At 42.1% G+C, this 20,275-nt stretch overlaps 1 protein-coding gene across 1 annotated transcript in view; it reads left to right on the top strand.

Moving 5' to 3' along the window:
* MARCHF3 (membrane associated ring-CH-type finger 3) overlaps window positions 1-20,275 on the top strand; it is a 126,205-nt gene that overhangs the window by 70,853 nt on the left and 35,077 nt on the right. The gene's annotated exons all lie outside the window — the stretch shown is intronic.

Below are 20,275 nucleotides of genomic sequence, written 5' to 3'. Positions count from 1 at the left end.
TAAAAGCAAGTTATTTTACTTAATTTTGTTAACAAAATATCGCCCCCCATACCCCACATATAAATGTTGGCCCTAATTTACTTAGCATTCGCCCTTCCGATGATTAATAATAGAAGACTACTTTAAAAGTATTCCATGTAGCTTTGAGGCTTCCCATTATCACTGCCACTGTGCATGCTCACTGCAGAAAACTACGAGCACATCCTCCCTGACTGCACCTTTGGCAGATGGGAGGAACAGCAATCTCAGATTTCCCCTCATATTGCCGTGCACAGCAACACTAGCGGAGTATAGGACCAGCCAGCATGATCACATTTTTAAATATAGAATCCTCTTAAATGCACTCTCTTTTTGGCATTAGGAACTATTTGTTATGAAAACACACAGCATAATTGAGTTTGGTATAAGGTAGCTTTCCACAAAATTCAAGATAGAACTCTGTCTAAAAATTATAGAAGACGGATTTTAGAATTTACAGCTCATTCTCACTGGGACAAAGGAACTCTTTTTGTTCTTTTATTAGTGCATCTTCCTGTGTGGAAGCAAATGGTAGAGTATTTTTAGTCACTTTTGTCTGGAGAGTAAGAGAGGAAAGGGAAAAGGAAAGGAGCTTAATTTTATATTCCTTTTTTCTTTAAAGAAAAAATGGCTTTTTAATCTTCCAAAATATCGTTTAATTCATTTGCCAATAAACACCAGATGCTAAACCAGTGCCAGCTAAATCACTACAGGATAAAATGCAAAGTAAGTTCTCTTTGTGGGGAGGGTTAGCTGGCAAGCTCACAAGATTACATAGGCTGATTACACACCATTATTTTGAGACAGCACATATATAAATAAGTTAATGCAAGAGAGTGCTTTCAGGGAATAAAGTACTATATACATGCTATGTTTTATTTATTTATTGAGTACCAACAGTGGGCTCAGCACTGGATAAAACATTAAAAGAGCTGGCCCCCACCCCAAGGGGCTGATAATCTAGTCCTGATACTAGACAAACAATATAAGGAGAAAAGGCACTATCTGTTCCATCCGCACCTAAAATCCCACTGTACCTCAGTGCACACAAACTGCAGTATTCAACCCCAGATGATGCAGATGCATGGGTCACTACTGAAAGGCTTCATGGAATAAAGCGCTTGGGGTTTGTAGGATGAGAGAGAGGTGGTTGGTATAGAAAATCATTTTAATATGAAATGGCTATGTAGATTGAGAGATGGAAAGGAAGCTAATGAAAAATACATTGACAATATCAAGTTATATTAGTATGCATTGAAACGGTGATATGATTTGGATAAAAACAACAATTTTAGATACTGCATTCACTTGGCTTTCAAAAAAGTCAATTTTAACCTTTAAAAAACAAACAAACAAAAATATTGTCCAGGCTGTTTAATAGGCTTGTAAAAAAGCCTTTGATGTCTGTGTGAAATTGGTAAAATCATCTGTTTAAAAAAAAATTAGGCCCCTCAAAATCCAGAAATACTAAATACAGTTCATGCTGAGTGGTGGGTATTGTGTTTTATTTGCCTTCGGATTTGTGAAACTTTAGGTTTCACATTTTCAAGCTTCTCTCTTCAACCATGAGGACTGGAAACTTACTGGGCCTTTAATAAAAGCCCCAAATATCACAAAAGACTCAATAAAATCATGAGTTACTAACACTGCAGAGAATTTAGATGATATAATTTAAGGAATAAAATTAAAGATTGGGACCGTATTATTCATTGGGTCTGATCTTTGGAATTTTTTAGTTTTTCAAGTCACTTGCCAACTCAGGCCTTTTTGCCTTAGAGAATTTTGTTTTCAAAAATTACCCCCCACTGCTAACCTGCTCCACCACTATTAGCATCATTGTGAGCCCTAACACAGAGAGGCTGCTAGCCTGACTTTGAATCACTATATTGATTAGACCTTCTCTGAGCAGCATTAGAAGACCAAGGCTCCAAACTTGCAGAGGCTTTCAAATGTGCTCAACTTTGTACACTGAGAATAGTCCAGAGTTACACATTGCATGAAGTTAAGCACATGTGGTAGGCAGCCTTTGCAAGATCAGGGTCTGTGTGGGAGTCCTCTCTTACAGTTCATAGCCAGCATGAATGGAGAATGAGACCCACAGTTTGTAAAATTAAGTGTTTGCAGGACTGGGACTTTAGGGATTAAAAGGGTGGCAGCAGGCAGCAGTCCATTGGTTGGCCTAGTGGTAACAATGGTGAGACTTTAATAAAAACAAAACCACAACCATTTCCCTAAGTAGACAAGGCTGTAGTTCTAAATGAGGGATTTGACTCTGACCACTATCCCCTAAATTTCCACCTACAGTTAATGTAAACTAAGGGCGTGGCTTGCCGCACACTGACTGTGTGGGCAGGGTGTGACTCTCCAGCACGTCATGTACTAATTTACCCTGTGGACACTGCACTGTAGCAGCATCCACATGTACGTGGCAGGCTGGTATGTTGTAGATTATGTGCTGGCTTGCTATGCACTAACTTGCTGTGTAGACAAACCCTAACTAAGCTCGATCTACAGCCCATTGACTACAATAAGAATCTTTCCATATAAACTTCAACAAGATTTGAATGACCTATTCTCTTTAAAATATATAATTGTTTAACTAATATTTCAGCCTCACAGCCAAGTAGGGTAAGCAGGAAAGCGTTCAGCTATAAAACAGTGTGGTATAAGAAGTTAATTTGTATCCTTTTCTTGGTGGGCTGGTTGTCTTTGTTTTGTTAGTTGTTCCAAAGTGCACTGGTTTAATCTCTCCCTTCAGCTTATAAATGTGAAAGACAATCTGAGGTCAGCTTCACAAAACAAGAGAAAACACGCTATATGGAAAGAATGTCACACAGGGTCAGACTATGCCTTTCACTGCAAGTGAAGGGTCTGTTATCCAGATAGAGAGAGCTAGAGTCCCAGCAAAACACGCCTTCTTGTGACTCTGGTATGCATCCCTTTCCTCTTCCCATACCCCCCTACGGCAGGCTGACATCAGTTCCCCCTTAAAGGGAAGTGCAATAGCAATAATAAATACTGTACAAAGAAGGTTGCTCTTATCCAGACAAGAATATTTACTAAATCGAGTACTTGAAGATTTTAACATTACCAAAAGTGGTGCATGGAGGTTTGCCATGTGACTCCCATTGAAGTAAAGGGTGTCATGGTTAAATCTCTTCTTAGCACCTTGAGGCCAAAAATTAAAGCTGAGTGTCTAATGTTTGGTTCCTAAAGCCACTTTTTAGGCACCCATGTAAGTGATCTGATTTAGAGGAAAGACGACCACCTCTAGCTCCCATTTACTACAATGAAATCTGTGAATACCAGCCCATCTGAAAACTGCCCACGTATGCCTAGGGGTCTACGATGATTTAGTCACTGGAGTCTAGGCACTCCAGTTTGAAAATTTTGTCCTTTAAAATATGCCTTTAAATATCAAAAATGTGCTATGTACATATTCCAAGTGACCTAGTTCTTGGCAACAGTAGAACCACATGCTTTGGGAAGACACCACCAGTTCCACTTCACCCTCATCAGGCAATGCTAAGAAGCTATATTTAGTTATGAAACTATTATGGTGAAAAATGGCACTTCCCAATTCATATAGACCTAATCAAAAGAAAAGTGAACCATCCCAAGGTTGCCAACTCTCACATTAATTTTTGTCAGTGCTGCAGTTTTGGAACACTAACACTGGCCTCTTGTGTGAAGTTGCTAGGTTTCTGCCAGAGCTGTACCTGATGCTGCAGCAGTCAGAAGTCTCTGCTGGACACCGCTGCAAGCTATGGGTTGCAGTACTCTGCTGCACCCAGTAGAGTAAGTCTGCTCCCCTGTTTGTGATGAGCATAGGAACAGAGAGCAGCTTACAAACCAGGCTAATTTTTGAACTTGCCTGGTTGGCAGTACAACCATCCCTGCTGAAATATCTGGGCACAGTAATGTGAATTAAGGGTACAGTAGACTGGGGGGTTGTCCTGAGTTCAGACTTTGGTACAGGTACCTGATGTAGCCAGTAGTATTTACGCTAGTGGCGTTTTGCTTACTTTAATTGTAGGAGGAGGGGATAAGTTCTACCAGTGTAAATACCAAGTTTGCCTATCTACGGCAGGCTGAAATAAAAAATCTCTGTTCCCCAACAGAGATGAGTCCTCGGACTTCAATTCTGAATGTCCTTACTTTTGTCAGTTTTGACGCCAGTCATCATAGAAGTTTGTTTAAATTTTGAGCAGTAGGCAGTAAAAAGGGGGTTGGGGAAAGAGTTGAAGAAGAGTGTTGTCAGTTTCTCCAATACAATCTCACTAAACTATTATTTTTGTGCTTATATAGTGACGGGAGCGGTTCTTCCATCACCGTAGTAAATCCACCTCCCTGAGAGGCAGTTGCTAGGTTGACAGAACAGTTTTTCCATCGATCTAGAGCTGTCTGCACGGGGACTAAGATCAGCTTAACTACATCACTTGGGAGTGTGGATTTTTTCATACCACTGAGTGATGTAGCTGGGTCAATCTAATTTTGTAGTGTAGATCAGCCCTAGGAGTCAGACCACTTTTTCAAATGGCATCTAGACCCAAAGCTATAAAATTTGTAGGTGTCAGCCAGCTAGTTGCAAGTCTATTGGCCTTAAATTTACAAGGTTGTGTTGGGTATACAAATAAAAAGATTCCTATTGACTTCAGTGGAGCTGAATCACATATTATGTGTGCAATAAGAAGGTGCAATTTAAGTAGCCTATTTGAAGACTTGGGTTACAACAACAACATTCTGTCAGGAACTTGCAGAATGTAACTGGAAGCACATATTCTAATAGAGCTGCTGGAGGAAAAGATCCAGGGCTAGAGCTGCAGGTAGAAACCCTGATATGGAGCAATGGCAAGCAGTTTGAGGTTTTGAGAAATGAGGAAGGTACAGCAAGTGGTAGCTACAGTGGGAGGCCAAAGAAAAAAAGAGCAGGTCTACGTGATTGGGGATTCCATAGTGCAAAGGTTGACAGGGGATGTGGACCTGAGGTTGAAAGGATCTGGTGTTACAAGGAGGGCTTTGGGATGTATGGACACTGGAGGGCTTTTGGGGGACACAACTGTTCATCTGATTAAAAGAGCTTTAACTAGACACTAAATGTATACATTGGGAGTGAGGACAACAAGATAACAACAGATATAGCCAGATACTAGATCTATAAGTCATACTGGAAGTACTGTGTCTTAGGTAACAAAATGGAGAGTTAATGTTTTTAAGGAGGTAAACACTAATAGGAACTGCTTGATCATGGGGGACTTTAACTTCCCGGATATAGATTGAACAAATGCTAGTAATAATAATAATAGGGCTCTTTTTTTCCTAGTGATGAATGATGAAATTCTTCATCATCAAGTGCTGAACGAACCGGGGGGGGATGCCATTTAGATTTGATTTTGGTGAGAGGAGGACCTTGTTGAGGAAATTGTTGTAGGGGACACAACCTTGGCGATGATCATGAGCTAATTCGTTTCCAATAATAAATGATAATAATCAATATAGTGCTGATAACTTTACTAAATTAAGGCGACTAGTTAGAAGTGGACTGGGCTAACATATTTAGGATCTACTTCAGGTTGAAGTTGCAGGAGTTGTCAGAGGCATGGGTGCAGGAAGCTGTGAGAAAGGCAAGCGACAGGTGGATCGGTTTTTAGCCATATAAATAGGAAGAAAACCAAGAAGTGATAATCTTGGAATGGCACAATATCTGAGCAGATACTTTTGCTCGGTCTTTAATGAGGCTAATGAAGGGGCAGGGGATATAGTGAGAGAGACCGATGGGAATGAAAATATGGGGGGGTAGACATTCGGTATCTGGGTAGCCAAAAAACTTTGAACACTTTAAAGTAAAGTCGGGGGGGGGCGGATAATCTTCTAGAACTGGAGATTAGCTAATGTAGTTCCTATATCAAGAAGAAACCAACCTGATCTCCTTCTTTGAGAAAGTAACATTTTTTTAGACAAGGAAATGGTGGTGGATCTAATATATGATTTCAGCATGAAGAATTACTGGTTAAATTGGAAAAGATGGGATCAAATGAAAAAAGAGGTGGTGGATGAGATTTAGATGACCTTGTAAACTGGAGTATTAGTAACAGGATGAAATTCAATAGTGAGAAGTAAGGTTATGCATTTAGGGATGTCTACAAGAACTTTAGTTATAAGCTATATAAGGCGTTGATGAGACCTCATTTGGAGTATTGTGTGCAGTTTTGGTCTCCATGTTTTAAGAAGGATGAATTCAAACTGGAGGTACAAAGAAGGGCCACTAGAATGATGATCCGAGGAAAAGGCCTTTAAAGAAGGATAAGAGGAGATATGATTGCACTCTTTAAATATATCAGAGGATAAATACCAGGAAAGGAGAGGAATTATTCAGCTCAGTGCTAATGTTGGACCTCCATGACTTTAAGATTAAGCTAGATAAGTTATAGGATGGATTACTTTGTTTTTCTAGATTGTGCTTAAGTGATAGACTCCTGGGACTTTATTCACGCCTGTGTTCCACCAGCTTCTGCTGGCAGAAACCCAGGCACTAGAAAGTCCATCCACTCAAAGACACATTGCAGTGACACAAGGTATCTGCAATCCCCTGCTCCACAAAGGAGCCTGGAGACAGCTGGCACAGTTCAGGAAGTATTTGGATTGGTCTGGGAAAATCTGGTCAGAACAGAGGATGTGCTGAGTCATGGTTTCCTCCTCCTATTTGTCCAGTGTTCCAGAAAATCTTCTGAGAAAAACAAGACCCACATGTCCTGACTTTCTAGTGCTAAGAAAAACATAGCACCCCTTTATACATCTAAAGAAAGAAAGACAGACAGACACAACCTCTGTTTTCTACCCCCTTTTCAGATCAGCCTTACATTAACTCTGTATTTATTTCTGTTAATGGAATACTTATGAATAAAACTGAAGGGCCAGATTCGTAAAGATACGTATGTGCCTTAGCTGTATAGTGGAATTCTCAACTCCGAGTTAGCTGGCTCAGGCTACCTGCATTATACACAGAGAGTTGGGCATCTATGAAAGGGATACTCAAAAGTGAGCAAATTGAACAGGATATCACCTAAGCTAGGCAGGTGGCCAAATGCAAAGGGTTTTGGTTCAAATTCAAAAGGTACTTATATGCCTAATCGCCAGTGATCTGAACCTTAGACACTAGACTGATAGGCCAGAGATAGGCCCCTCTCTCTGTTCAGGGTTCTCAGGCATGAAACCTCTCCTGGCATTAGGACTGAGCTGCCTTTAGGCACATTTATTCTGAAAAACTAGAGAAATAGACCACTCCACCCCAGAATACCCAGTAGCCCAGTGGTTAGGGCACTTGCCTGGGATGTGGGAGACCAAGATTCAAATCCCTTCTCTTCTGAACTTGAGCCCAAGCGTAGCTCTGGGCTATTCTGGAGTGGTGTGGGAGCGTTCCCAATCTTCCTTGTTGTTGCTGTTGTATAAACCATTAAATATTCACTGGGCCAGAGAGAGAGAGGCTACAACCTAGTGTCTAGGGCATTCATCTGGGTTGTGGGAGACCTGGCTTCAAGGTCCTGCTTCATATAGTCAAAGTGGGGATTCAAATTTGAGTCTCATACACCAAGGGAGTGCCCTAACCACTGGGCTATTGGGTATTCTGGACACACACGCTAGCCCACTCACTGTCTTCTGTGCAGGATCTGCTGATGCTATGGGCACTCTCAAAGCATGCCCACAGGATCAGGCCCCACTGATGAGATGGGCAGGGGAATATGGCTTGAGAAGCTTACTGTGGCAGCTCCCCGGCTTTGGCCTGCGCGAGGGCTCCAAGCTGCTGGTTAGCTGCGGAGTGTCGTCATGCATGCCTATTGATGGAAAATTAAATGCAAAGGAGACTTAGGCACTTACTGGATTAGGTAGCAGCTGAGCTATGATTTTGAAAATGTCAGTGGGGCCAAAGTATTGGACGTAGAAGCCTAACTGCCTTTGTAAATGTGGCCCAAAGCTTGGCTAGTTTAAGTATTTATTCATTTGGCAAATGTCATGAACTTTTTTCCACAAGTGAAAACTTTATTTATACTTGATTTATACATACATTCATATTTATTCAATTTGAACATTGCTATTTATACAGTTCTACTATGCCAAGGGGAAAAAAAAAAGTAGTCACATCCTCTAATTGAAAATGGTTTGAAATTCAGGGCATCCAAATAGGAGCGTTGATTTATGGATGGGCAGACATTTTGAAAACATACAACGAATAAAGGAACATTCAGGGATCTGTCCTTAGTCTGGTTCTATTCATTATCTTCATAAATTATTTGGATAATGGCATAGAAACTACATTAATAAAGTTTGTGAACAATACCAAGCTGTGAAGGATTGCAAGCGCTTTGGAGGACAGGATTAGAATTCAAAGTGATCTTGACAAACTGGAGAAATGATTTGAAACAAAATAGGATGAAATTCAATAAGGACAAATGCAAAATACTATACTTAGGAAGGAACAATCAATTGCAAAAATAGAAAATGGGAAATGATTGCCTAGGAAGGAATACTGCAGAAAAGGATCTCGGGTTATAGTGGATCACAAACTATGAGTCAATAATGTAATAATTTTGCAAAAAAGCAAACATTCTCAGATGTATTAGGAGGAGTGTTAAAAGCAAGACATGAGACATAATTTTTCACTCTACTCAGCATTGATAAGGCTGCAACTGAAGTGAGGTGTCCAGTTCTGGGCACCTCACTTTGGAAAAAGATATGGACAAATTGAAGAAAGTCCAGAGAAGAACAAAAATGATCAAAGGCCTAGAAAATATGACCTATGAGGAAAGATTGAAAAAATGGGTTTGTTTAGTCTGAAGAGAAGATGGGGTGGGGGGGGAAGAATGGGGAACAACAAGATAAGTTTTCAAGTATATAAAAAGGTTGTTTATAAAGAGAAGCTTGTTTATAAATTGTTCTCCTTAACCACTGAGGAAAGGATAAGAAGCAATGGGCTTAAATTGTAGCAAGGGAGATTTAGGTTAGACGTTAGGAGAAACTTCCTAACTGTAAGGGTAGTTAAGCACTGGACAAATTACCTAGAGAGGTTATGGAATAGCAGTCATTGGAGTTTTTTTAAGAGGTTAGACAAACACCTGTCAAGGATGGTCTAGTTGTTATTACTCAGTCCTGCCTCAGTGCAGGGGTTGGACTAGATGACCTGCTGATGTCCCTTCCAGTCCTACATTTCTGTGATTCACACTGAATTGCTTTGTGCCACTGTCTAGTAGTAGTGGCACTCAGTTCTCGGACATGCAGGTTTATAAAATTGTAGTTAATATACAGTTTAGAGCCTAGCAATTTTAAAGCTCTGCATGTTCAGATCAACTGAGCTGAAAATTGTGATCTACAGTATTCAAAACCTAGTAAGATGTGGGCTGAAATAAAATCAGCATGAATTGCTCAACAATATCAATGGAATCAGCATTGCGCTACTATATATTGTAAAACATTGCAGTGAAATCTTGCAAGTATTACATAGCATGTCTTGCCCAAGTGGTAACTAAGCATAACATCTTCCTGTTTCAACATTCTCAACTTGTATCCCATAGCTCCTAGAAGCAGTTTTTTTTTTCAACACTGAATGCTGCTAAGTTATGAGTTTTAACAGGCTTTTTTTCTTTTAAACCACAGCACTGAAGGTTATTCTAAAATTGTTTTCCAAATATTCTTAAACTCCCAGTTGATCCCCCGCTGATGTTCATTGTGAAAAGTATTAAAGGTCTAATAATAATATTTGGAACTTTTGTAATTCACTGTCCAACATGTGTTTTGTGCCCTCCTCTGGTGGATTTTTAGAGGATAACTGTATAGCTACCAGCTAAGGGAGTTATATCTTGAACTCAAGTAGTAGAAGCTCATGCTTTTAAGTCTGGATGGCTCGGTTTCAAACTTTGGTGACTAGCTACGATGGAGGTTGCTGCACTTATAATCCCTTTAATCAGAGGTTCTGAATATGCTTTGTTGTAGGCAGAGCTAGCCTATAGTTAAGGAACCAAAAATTTAGAATGTGAAGTGTTTGAAATGTTGGGAAGCCTTATAGTTTTGCCAGTCTGGAACATCCATTTGAGGAATGAGGGGGGAGAGTGAGATAGGACCAGGAAACTGGGACAAGGAATCCAGAGCGGTAGTGGGTGGCAGTTGAAATCAGATGAGGAGCTGGGGTGGGTTAGACAGCAATAAGATAGACATAGACTGGAGGGGACAGGGGAAGAAGGGTCTTTGACTACTAGCGACCACTCCGTTCAGGAGCCTGGAATAGACCCAGGATTCCTGAGTTTCACAGTTCCTCTTCTGTCAGATGATATCTGTGAAACCCAGTCGCAAAAAGTGTCTCATCCCCCTATAGAACTGGTCTGTGACATATAGGATGACAACCTACTGCCTCTGCCATCACTTACTCCATTAGCTCAAGTGGCAGAAGTCTGTGCAGTGGATCTAAAGATTCATCGGCAGGATTGGAGCCATGTGAGTTTCACTATGATTCCACATGACAGAATTTCTGGGGCAGTTCAGTTTTGATTTTTACAAAAAATCCTGGGGAAATACATACAGAAACTATGTTGAGAGAACATTATGGTTGCAAAGTCAAGCATTCAGAAATCCCACAGGTCAGTTAATTCAGCTCCTGTGTGCCAACGAATACATGACTTTGCAACTTTAACAATATTATGGTGGCTAAGAATCCTGGTCCCTATTTTGTGTTTTAAGTGAAAATAGGGGCAGAGAGGTTAAGTCATTTGTCCAGGGTCACACAACAGAATCCAGGCCTCCTGACTCCTGTGCCTGTGTTTTAGACACATGATCATCTTAGTCTCTCACTGCATATCAGAGCCATCTGGATGCTCAAGTAAGGGGAAAGGTGATAAGTGAAAGGTAGCAATCAGGGAATTCCGGTTCTGAGAACTGTCAGGGAAGTCAAATGCAGCATGCAAACTGCAGCTGGGGTCAGACTTGCCCAGAGCTGTAGGAGAGTTAGGGTACGTCTACACTACGGGACTATTCCGAATTTGCATAAACCGGTTTTGTAAAACAGATTTTATAAAATCGATTGCGCGCGGCCACACTAAGCACATTAATTCGGTGGTGTGCGTCCGCGGTCCGAGGCTAGCGTCGGCTTCTGGAGCGTTGCACTGTGGGTAGCTATTCCCTAGCTATCCCATAGTTCCCGCAGCCTCCCCCGCCGCCCCTTGGAACTTCCGGGTTGAGATCCCAGTGCCTGATGGGGCAAAAATCATTGTCGCGGGTGGTTCTGGGTAAATGTCGTTAGTCACTCCTTCCTCTGGGAAAGCAACGGCAGACAAGCATTTCGTGCCTTTTTCCCCTGGATTGCCCTGGCAGATGCCATAGCATGGCAATCATGGAGCTTGTTTTGCCTTTTGTGACTCTCACCGTGTGTGTACTAGATGCCGCTCACAGAGGCGATTCAGCAGCGCTACACAGAAGCATGCTTTTGCATGACAGCAGAGATGGTTACCAGCCATATTGCACCATCCAAACCCTTCCATAAATTGGAACTAAGATGATCATGGCTACCAGTCCTTTTGTACCATTTGCTGCTGTCATAAGTGCCCCTGGCTGCTCTTAGCCAGGGGTGCAAAAGCCAAAATTGGGAATGACTCCCTGAGTCAATCCCTCCTTTTTGGTATCTAAAAATAGAATCAGTCCTGCCTAGAATATAGGCAAGTGTACTAGAGAACCACTGTATCAGAGAGCACAGCTGCTCTGTGTCAGATCCTGCAGAAATTATGATCTGTATGCTATTCACAGGGGGTGCTCCTGTAACAACACCACCTGTTCAGTCCGTTCTTACCCCAGCCTTCCTGGGCTACCATACCATTGTCCCCCCACTTGTGTGATGAAGTAATAAAGAATGCAGCAATAAGACATGGTGACTTGTTAGTGAGAAATGAGTGGAAGGCAGCCTCCAGCTGCTATGATAGTCCAGACAGGACATTAAGCAGTGTGTAGGAGAGAAGCCCAGCATCCCTCTGCTAGTCCAGGGGCAACTGAATCTTTTCTTTACACATGAAGGGTGGGGGCTGATGGAGCTCAGCCCCCTGTTGCTATGATGACGATGGTTACCAGCCATATTGCACCATCCACCACCAGAAAAAATTAGGGCCAGGCGCCCTTGATCAACCTGACGGATGCTAGTCAGCATGGTTACTGCCCCATGTGCCAATAGGCTGATGACGAGGACGGTTACCAGTCCTTTTGTACCATCAGCCACCCATGGAAGGGGGGGAGTGATGATGTTGGTGTTGACGGCTGCAGCATCGTGTCTATCTGCAGCATTCAGTAAAGATAGGGTGACATGTAAAAGAGTCAGAGGATTGTTTTCCCTTTCGCTTCTGGGAGTGTGTGTGGGGGGTGAGTAGATTGCCAAGCTATGCCCTGACCCACCGCGGACACTGTGTTTGACCCTAGAAGCATTTGGAGCTCAGCCAAGAATGCAAATACTTTTCGGAGGCTGCAGGAACTGTGGGATCAGGGGCGGCTCTAGGCACCAGCGGGCCAAGCGCCCGCTTGGGGCGGCATCCTGGGGAGGGCGTCATTTGGCTCCGGTGGAGCTCCCGCCGGCAGGCCGGCGGCAGGTCCACGGAGCCGGGACGAGCGGACCTGCCGCAGTCATGCCTGCGGCGGGTCCCGTCTTCCCGCGGCTCCGGTTGAGCTCCCCCAGGCCAGACTGCGGCAGGTCCGCGCGTCCCCGGCTCCCGTGGACCAGCCGCGGGCATGCCGGCGGGAGCTCCACCGGAGCCAAATGCCGCCCTCCCCAGGAAGCCGGAGCCGCGGGAAGAGGGGACCCGCCGCGGGACTGGGGAAGGGCGGCGCAGCGCTCCGCGCTGCTTGGGGCAGCGTGATTTGTAGAGCCGCCCCTGTGTGGGATAGCTTCAGTCCTCCAGTCCATGAGCGTCCATTTGATTCTTTGGCTTTCCGTTACGCTTGTCACGCTGCAGTGCGCTGAGCCCCTGCTATGGCGTCTGTCTGGAGATTTTTAAAAAAGGATTCTGAATTTCATCTTCTGTAACGGAGCGCTGATAGAACGGATTTGCCTGCCCTTACAGCGATCACATCCGCATGGTCCATGCGGGAGCTCTTTTTTTATTTTGATTTCGGACTGCATCGCCACCCGTGCTGATCGGAGCTCCACGCTGGGCAAACAGGAAATATTCAAAAGTTTGCGGGGCTTTTCCTGTCTACCTGACCACTGCATCAGAGTTCAGATTGCGGTCCAGAGCGGTCACTGGTGCACTATGGGATAGCTCCCGGAGGCCAATGCCGTCGATCAGCGTCCACACTAACCCTAATCCGATATGTTAATACCGATACTAGCGTTACTCCTCTCGTTAGGGAGGAGTACAGAAACCGGTTTAAAGAGCCATTAAAATCGATATAAGGTGCCTCCTAGTGTGGATGGTTGTGGCGTTAAATCGGTTTTACGCTCCTAAAACCGGTTTAAACGCCTAGTGTAGACCAGGCTTTAGAAAAAAGTCACAGAATGGCCTGGAGCTTTAAGGGAGTTGTGCTCAGCCCCACATGTGCCTGTGGGCTGGGATGGTGAATAATATGGAGAATACTATAATAAGAACATAAGAATGGCCATACTGGGTCAGACCAAAGGTCCATCTAGCCCAGTATCCTGTCTTCCGATAGTGGCCAGTGCCAGGTGCCCCAGAGGGAATTAACAGAACAGGGAATCATCAAGTGATCCATCCCCTGTCACTCATTTCCAGATTCTGGCAAACAGAGGCCAGGAACACCATCTCTGCCCATCCTGGCTAATAGCCATTGATGGACCTATCCTCCATGAATTTATTTAGCTCTTTTTTGAACCCTCTTATAGTCTTGGCCTTCACAACATCCTCTGGCAAACAGTTCCACGGGTTGATTGTGCGTTGTGTGAAGAAATACTCCTTTTGTTTGTTCTGAAACTGCTGCCTGTTAATTTCATTTGGTGATCCCTAGTTCTTGTATTATGAGGAGTAAATAACACTTCCTTATTTACTTTCTCTATACCAGTCATGATGTTATAGACCTCAATCATATCCCTCCCCCCCCATTCATCTCTTTTCCAAGCTGAAAAGTCCCAATCTTATAAATCTATCCTCATATGGAAGCCGTTTCATATCCCTAATAATTTTTGTTGCCCTTTTTTGAGATGAAGCGACCACATCTGCATGCAGTATTCAAGATGTGGGCGTACCATGGATTTACATAGAGGCAATATGATATTTTCCTGTCTTATCTATCCCTTTCTTAATGGTTCCCAGCATTCTGTTCACTTTTTTGACTGCTGCTGCACATTGAATGGATGTTTTCAGAGAACTATCCACAATGACTCCAAGATCTCTTTCTTGAGTGGTAACAGGTAATTTAGATCCCCATCATTTTATATGTATAGTTGGGATTATGTTTTAAAGATATAGAAGATCATCTGAAATAGTATGTGCAATACCAACAAGGAGTCCGGTGGCACCTTAAAGACAGATTTATTTAGGCATAAGCTTTTATGGGTAAAAACCCCACTTCTTCAGATGCATAGGTCCATGCATCTGAAGAAGTGTGGTTTTTTTACTCACGAAAGCTTATGCCTAAATAAATCTGTTAGTGTTTAAGGTGCCACTGGACTCCTTGTTGTTTTTGTGGATACAGACTAACTCTGCTACCCCCTGATACTTGTCTGCAATACCAATCTCAAAAAGTGTCAGAGAAGGTTGTGGAGTGTGGGAAAAAAACATATGAAGAGATTGAAAACATTAAGATTCTACCTTAGAATGAAGATAAGGGAGGAGAGGAATTATGGGAAGATAATGAATGGTAGAAATTAGAGGAAGAACTTCTGCTCTCTGTGTTTACGCACGAGCAGGGGAATCTTCAGTGAAAATAGGATAGGAAATCCAAAGCCAATAAAAGGAAATACTCCCCCCCCCCCCGCAGTTTATAATTAGACTGTGTAACTCATTGCCCCAGGAAGCCACTGGGGCCAATAACATGCAAGAGGATTGAACATTTATATGAAAAGACTATCCAGAGTTATCAGTTATAAGAATTTTTTGAAAGAATATTAAACCTCATGCTTCAGGGTTTATGCTAGTTTCTAATCTGAGCTGTGGAGCCCACCATGTGTGACAATATTGCCTTTCCAGAAGCCAAGGTAGGTAAGGTATCTACCTTTATCTCCCCACTCTGGTAAACTTACTGTCTCCCCACAGTGGTCCTCCAGCTTCCAGCACTGCTGGATCAGTGACATGACTAAGCCCTCCAGGTATATCACACAAATCCACCCTTTCAAGAATTAATAGAACAAGTCTAATGGAAACAAAGCCATCTCCTAGCTGACCTGTGACTACAGAGCTCTTCCACGGTTTGCTCAGGCTGCATCCTCCCAGGGCTACCTAACATCTTCATCCTCTCTGGGTAGTAGTTCCTATTCTAGCTCCCTCCTGGGTTACTGTTCTAGCTCCCTCATGAGTTCAGCAGTTCACTTTCCCTGGTGGCACAAAGTCGTCATAGGGGTTCTTCCTCCCACCCTCACTGAAGTCCCAGCCTCAACCTTCTAAGCAAACTGCAAGCATCAATTCCTTTCAACACTGCTTACAGCAGTACCTTTTCCCAGGGCTTCCCAATTACCCTTGTGTCAAGGCTCAGGGTCCCCCAGACCCACTTTTCAAGCTCATTACAGAGAGTCAGCCTCCCTCTGCCCTTTGTATCACCCACCTGACCTTTCTGCAAGAGAGTCTTCCATCTCCCTTCTCAGTGAGATGAGCAGGCTTCCACTTTCTTAATGGAAACCTAAATACTCATTGCCTGAGGAGAAAATTAACTAGCACAGGTAGGGCTGAGCAAAACTCCCTTGAAAGGACAAGCCCACCTTCTGGCAGTCCTCAAATGATTTTTCAGAATGACATTGACATAGGTAAGTACTCCTGTTCTGCAATACACAGTCATATATATTAAAAAAAAACATTAAACTGTCCTGAAATAAAAATATGCAGTTTTTAATAATAGCAAAAGCATATGAACACAAACCTCATTTTTTGTGTGCCATATTTTCATAAAGACTTCTGGGCAAAACGGATTCATCTTCACCAGCAAAATTTGTCAGGCAAATTGAGGGGCTCCACTGAGGTCCTTAGAAAACATGACCTTATCAAGTCACGTAAGGATTGGTAAAAGCAATATGTGCCTTGCTTTCCCATTTGGCCTTGAACATCACTAGCTTGACACTTCTCCCTGATGCTTAATGATAACTTAAAAACAGTGAGCGACAGGTAATGTTAAACTGGGGGGAAAGATTCTGGAGAGACAGATAAATTTTCTTAAGGAATGTACAAATAAATTAATAGGAACCAAAGCTCCCCCATAGATTTGGTTTTTGTTTTTCCATGACTATAACACTCCTTAGGGAAACCTTCTCTTGCTAACAAGTTAGTGTGGTTTTTCCCCCCCGTTGGTTCTAAAGTCTCAAAGCTTATTGATATGTTTGAGTTGCATTTCTTGAAATGAATCAGAGGCTTCTGGGAATGTAGAATGGGAAAAGAGAATGGATTTCCAAGCATATGAATACAACAGATACATTATGTGCTGTTTTTAATAAGGGTGCTGAAGAAGCACAAATGGACAGTTTACACAAGAGCTCCACTTCAATATTTGTATAACTTTTGCCTCCTCCTGCCTTACAGTATAAGAGCTTTTTTGTCTCCTGTGACTCCATTCCAAACCACTCAGGGTTTCTACTGAAGCTCTGAAGAGATTCCCTCATGGCTAAACTGAAAATCCACTATTGTAATTGAATTCATTAGCATGATGGTGCTTTATGGGTTTAAGAAATGAATTCCATTTATGCACAATAGTCAAAAGTGTACTGAAGATTCAATGTATGTGCCCATTGTAAATTCAGGTGAGCTGCTGAAATTCCTTCCCTGGCTGTTGAGGCTGGTTTTTGACATCTTCATATGTTTGAATATAACTTAATAAGAGTCCAGGTGCCTTGCATACAGTTATTTCTGGAGTCCTGTAGTTTCTCTTAATCCTAGAGTTACAAGTCTCTTACAGGAGGAAAATCCTTCTATGAAGAAAAGCTATTTAAGTAACTGTTTGTTAGGAATACTCAGCTGTTGGTGTAGCCAAGAAACAAAGGCCTATAACTTCCTTTCATACTGTGGATTGCCAACATTTGGTGGCACTTGTGTCTAAGGGCCTACTTATAGCCCCTGTATCACATGTTGCCCCTTTGTTGGGGGAGGAGGGAAGAGAGACAGACAGACAGACAGGCTTCCTGATCTGTATATTGTCTGCTTTTATGTTTGAAAAGCCCACAGAAAGGGGCTTGGAATAATAATTTTTAAAATAAAAAGGGGAGGGGGATTATACCACCAGTGAGCTCTTTTGTACCACATTGGGTGGGAGCAAGCAGATCAGGAAGGAAGAGAGTGCGTATAAGCTGGGGCTGACCTTTGCTGGAATAGCATCTTGTAATTTTGAATAAGTCATTATGGGGAGAAGGATATGGCCTTCTGGCTAAAGCAGAAGACTAGGATTCAGGAAATATGGTCCTGGCTCTGCCACAGACTTCCAGAATAACCTTGTGCAATTTACTTAAACGCTTTTGGGCCTCAGTTCCACTCTCCACTTCTCTGCCTCACAGGGGTGTATTGAGATGTACTATATTATTTGTTGTAAGATGCTTCAAGTTTCTCAAAAAAAGAGTGACATGTAAGTGCAAAGTACTACCATCATTCAGCAGGCACATGGTAGTCACTGGGCACTAGGAGAATAGGGAGATAATTTTCTCAGTAGAATTTTGGTTAGATAAGAGAGAGGCAAGGTGGGAATCAGAGTCCAGACGAGACGGTTGCAGTAATCAAGGCAGAGAGAGGAAACGACAGATTATAAAATTTTTCTGAAGCGTGTCAGTAAGTATCCCCTTGTTACTACCTACTCATTGCCAGCTCTCATTAGAAACAGGATCGAGTCTAGGACTGCCCTCCTGGGGTTTCCAATTTCAAAGTTTGGGGCAAGTTTATCTCCCTAGTACCTTTTCTGTTCATCTCGCTCTTTTCAAATGGTCTTGTCACTTTGTATTAGCGCTGCCTTTCTCTGCAACTCCTGGCATCTGAAATAGTCCTCCGACCTCCTCAGTATTATATCTCTCATTAAATGCCAGATGGAAAGACACATTTTCTTCCTTGCCTTTGCTCTTAATCTCTCCTCTTCTGCTAAGATATTTGTGACCACAATGGTGAGATTTCCACATATTTTGGATGGAAAACATTCTGAATTAATTTGGAGTTTTATTGGCTATAAAGATTTATTGTTCTTCAGAATCAACATTGACTTCAGCTTTGCCTTAGTCAGTGTGTACCTCTCAGGACAATTAATCTTGGTCTTCACCTCAGAGTATGATATGTGCTTATTATTTAAGCCTGTAATTGTATTAATTCCAAGCATATACTGTGGGATGCAGTTTGCATGAAATACATTCCCAGGGGTACCATGTTTGGAATCAAGTTAGTTACATTTTACATCTATGCTAGAATTGAAACAAAATTTAAAAAAAAAATTATTCTCGAGGCCTAAATTAATGTCATTATCGATTTTGTTAAAATGTTTTTTTTCCATTAGAGAAGTGAAAATTATTAAGTTAGACAAAAGAATAGGGCAAGGTTGCTCCACTAGCCTGGAATGTCAAGGCAGTGCTGTGTACAAGGATTTGAATTAACATCGCAGATGGGAGATGGCTACAACTAAGAGTTCTGTGTGCTTTAATAGTCTGCAGTTAGTTGCATCATCTGGTGTTTCAGAAAATGCTCTTAAAAACTTATCAAATGGCTGATGAATGTGTTTGCAAAGGCTTGGATGGTCACTTTATATGGAACAATAAATTTGCTGTTGTACATAATGAGGTCAGTGAAGCAACCAGAAAGGAAATATATAATTCTGTAGCATGGGTCTGTAAGCACAGTATTGTGTAGACCATTTAAGTTTAATGAAGCAGCTACTCTGCTGCTGCATATTCTTGTTGAACAGTCTCAGCATGTATTTTAAAACAGAAGTGTTACTGGTAATCATGTCCCTGCACACTCTCCTTGGAAATCCTGTGGGTCCTATTCTCATAAGAAGTCTTCATCTTTTATGTGCTAATGGTTTTGAAATTAGTCATTTGCTTCATTTTCATTGTAAATGAGGGTCAGAATGTGATTTCTTTCTTTTCCCTGTTCTCTGAACATTGAAACTACTGTAAGCTGGCTCATCAGCATCCACTTCTCTCTGGGGTACAGAGTTTGAAAAGTAGCTGAAAACGATCCCATTAAAAACACACACGTTCCCAGGCATTCTTTCCTATTCTTAGAAACCTGTCTAAGAAGGCCTGCATCCATTCTGAAGCTTGCATTGTACAAATGACATGGCATCACCATCACATCCTTGCATCTCCCAAAGAGATCCAGTCAGAAAACTTTAAAAAAAAAAAAAAAAAAAAAGTGACATTCCAGTGTCTATTCAAATCCAACGAGATCCAGTTGCATTAATTCATTCTTTAAACACACCTTTCTAAAGGGCTCTTAAAAGAAGTAATGATTAATATTTAAATGCATGGTTTGATTCCTAGCATGCAGTACTATACAAATAATAATGGCTGAAACGTGAATTAAGTTTTGAGTTTTTAAATAGACTAAATGTTGTGCACAGACAGAAACACTTTGGCACAATATAGGTCTGGCTCCAATTTGCACAAAGAATAATAATCATTCATAGCACTTAAAGTGGTATTTTACATCCATGGATCTCAAGGCATATTACAAAGGAAGATGGGGACCATTCACATTTTATAGATGGAGAAACGAAGGTCTAGAAAAGTTAAGCCCAGAGCCTCAAGAGGTATTTAGGCACCTAACTCCCCAAAAGGATCAGGGCCCAAGTGACCTGCCCAGTGCTATGTTGATTCAGTGACAGAGTTGGAAACCAAGTTTCCAGGCACAGTGCCCATGTGCTATACATTGACTCACACCGCCTTGCCTTTAAAAAAAATAAAATAAAAAAAAAAATCACACCTGGACATAATGATCATCATTATGTGAAGCTGCAAAGAATGTGTGTCCAAAGGCTCTGTCTTCTTCCCTTATTGCTAGTGTAACCTTTGGTTTGCAATTACCACTATCCAGGACAGCATATAAAATATAGTCTAAGTGTTGGGAAAATGAGTCAAACAAATGAGAGAGCCATGTGCATGCTATGATTT

Source organism: Mauremys reevesii, linkage group 6 (genome assembly GCF_016161935.1).
Source record: "Mauremys reevesii isolate NIE-2019 linkage group 6, ASM1616193v1, whole genome shotgun sequence".
In the NCBI taxonomy this organism is placed as follows: Eukaryota; Metazoa; Chordata; order Testudines; family Geoemydidae; genus Mauremys; species Mauremys reevesii.
Note: the sequence above shows the minus strand (reverse complement) of the source record. Positions and strands in the feature narration are given on the sequence as shown.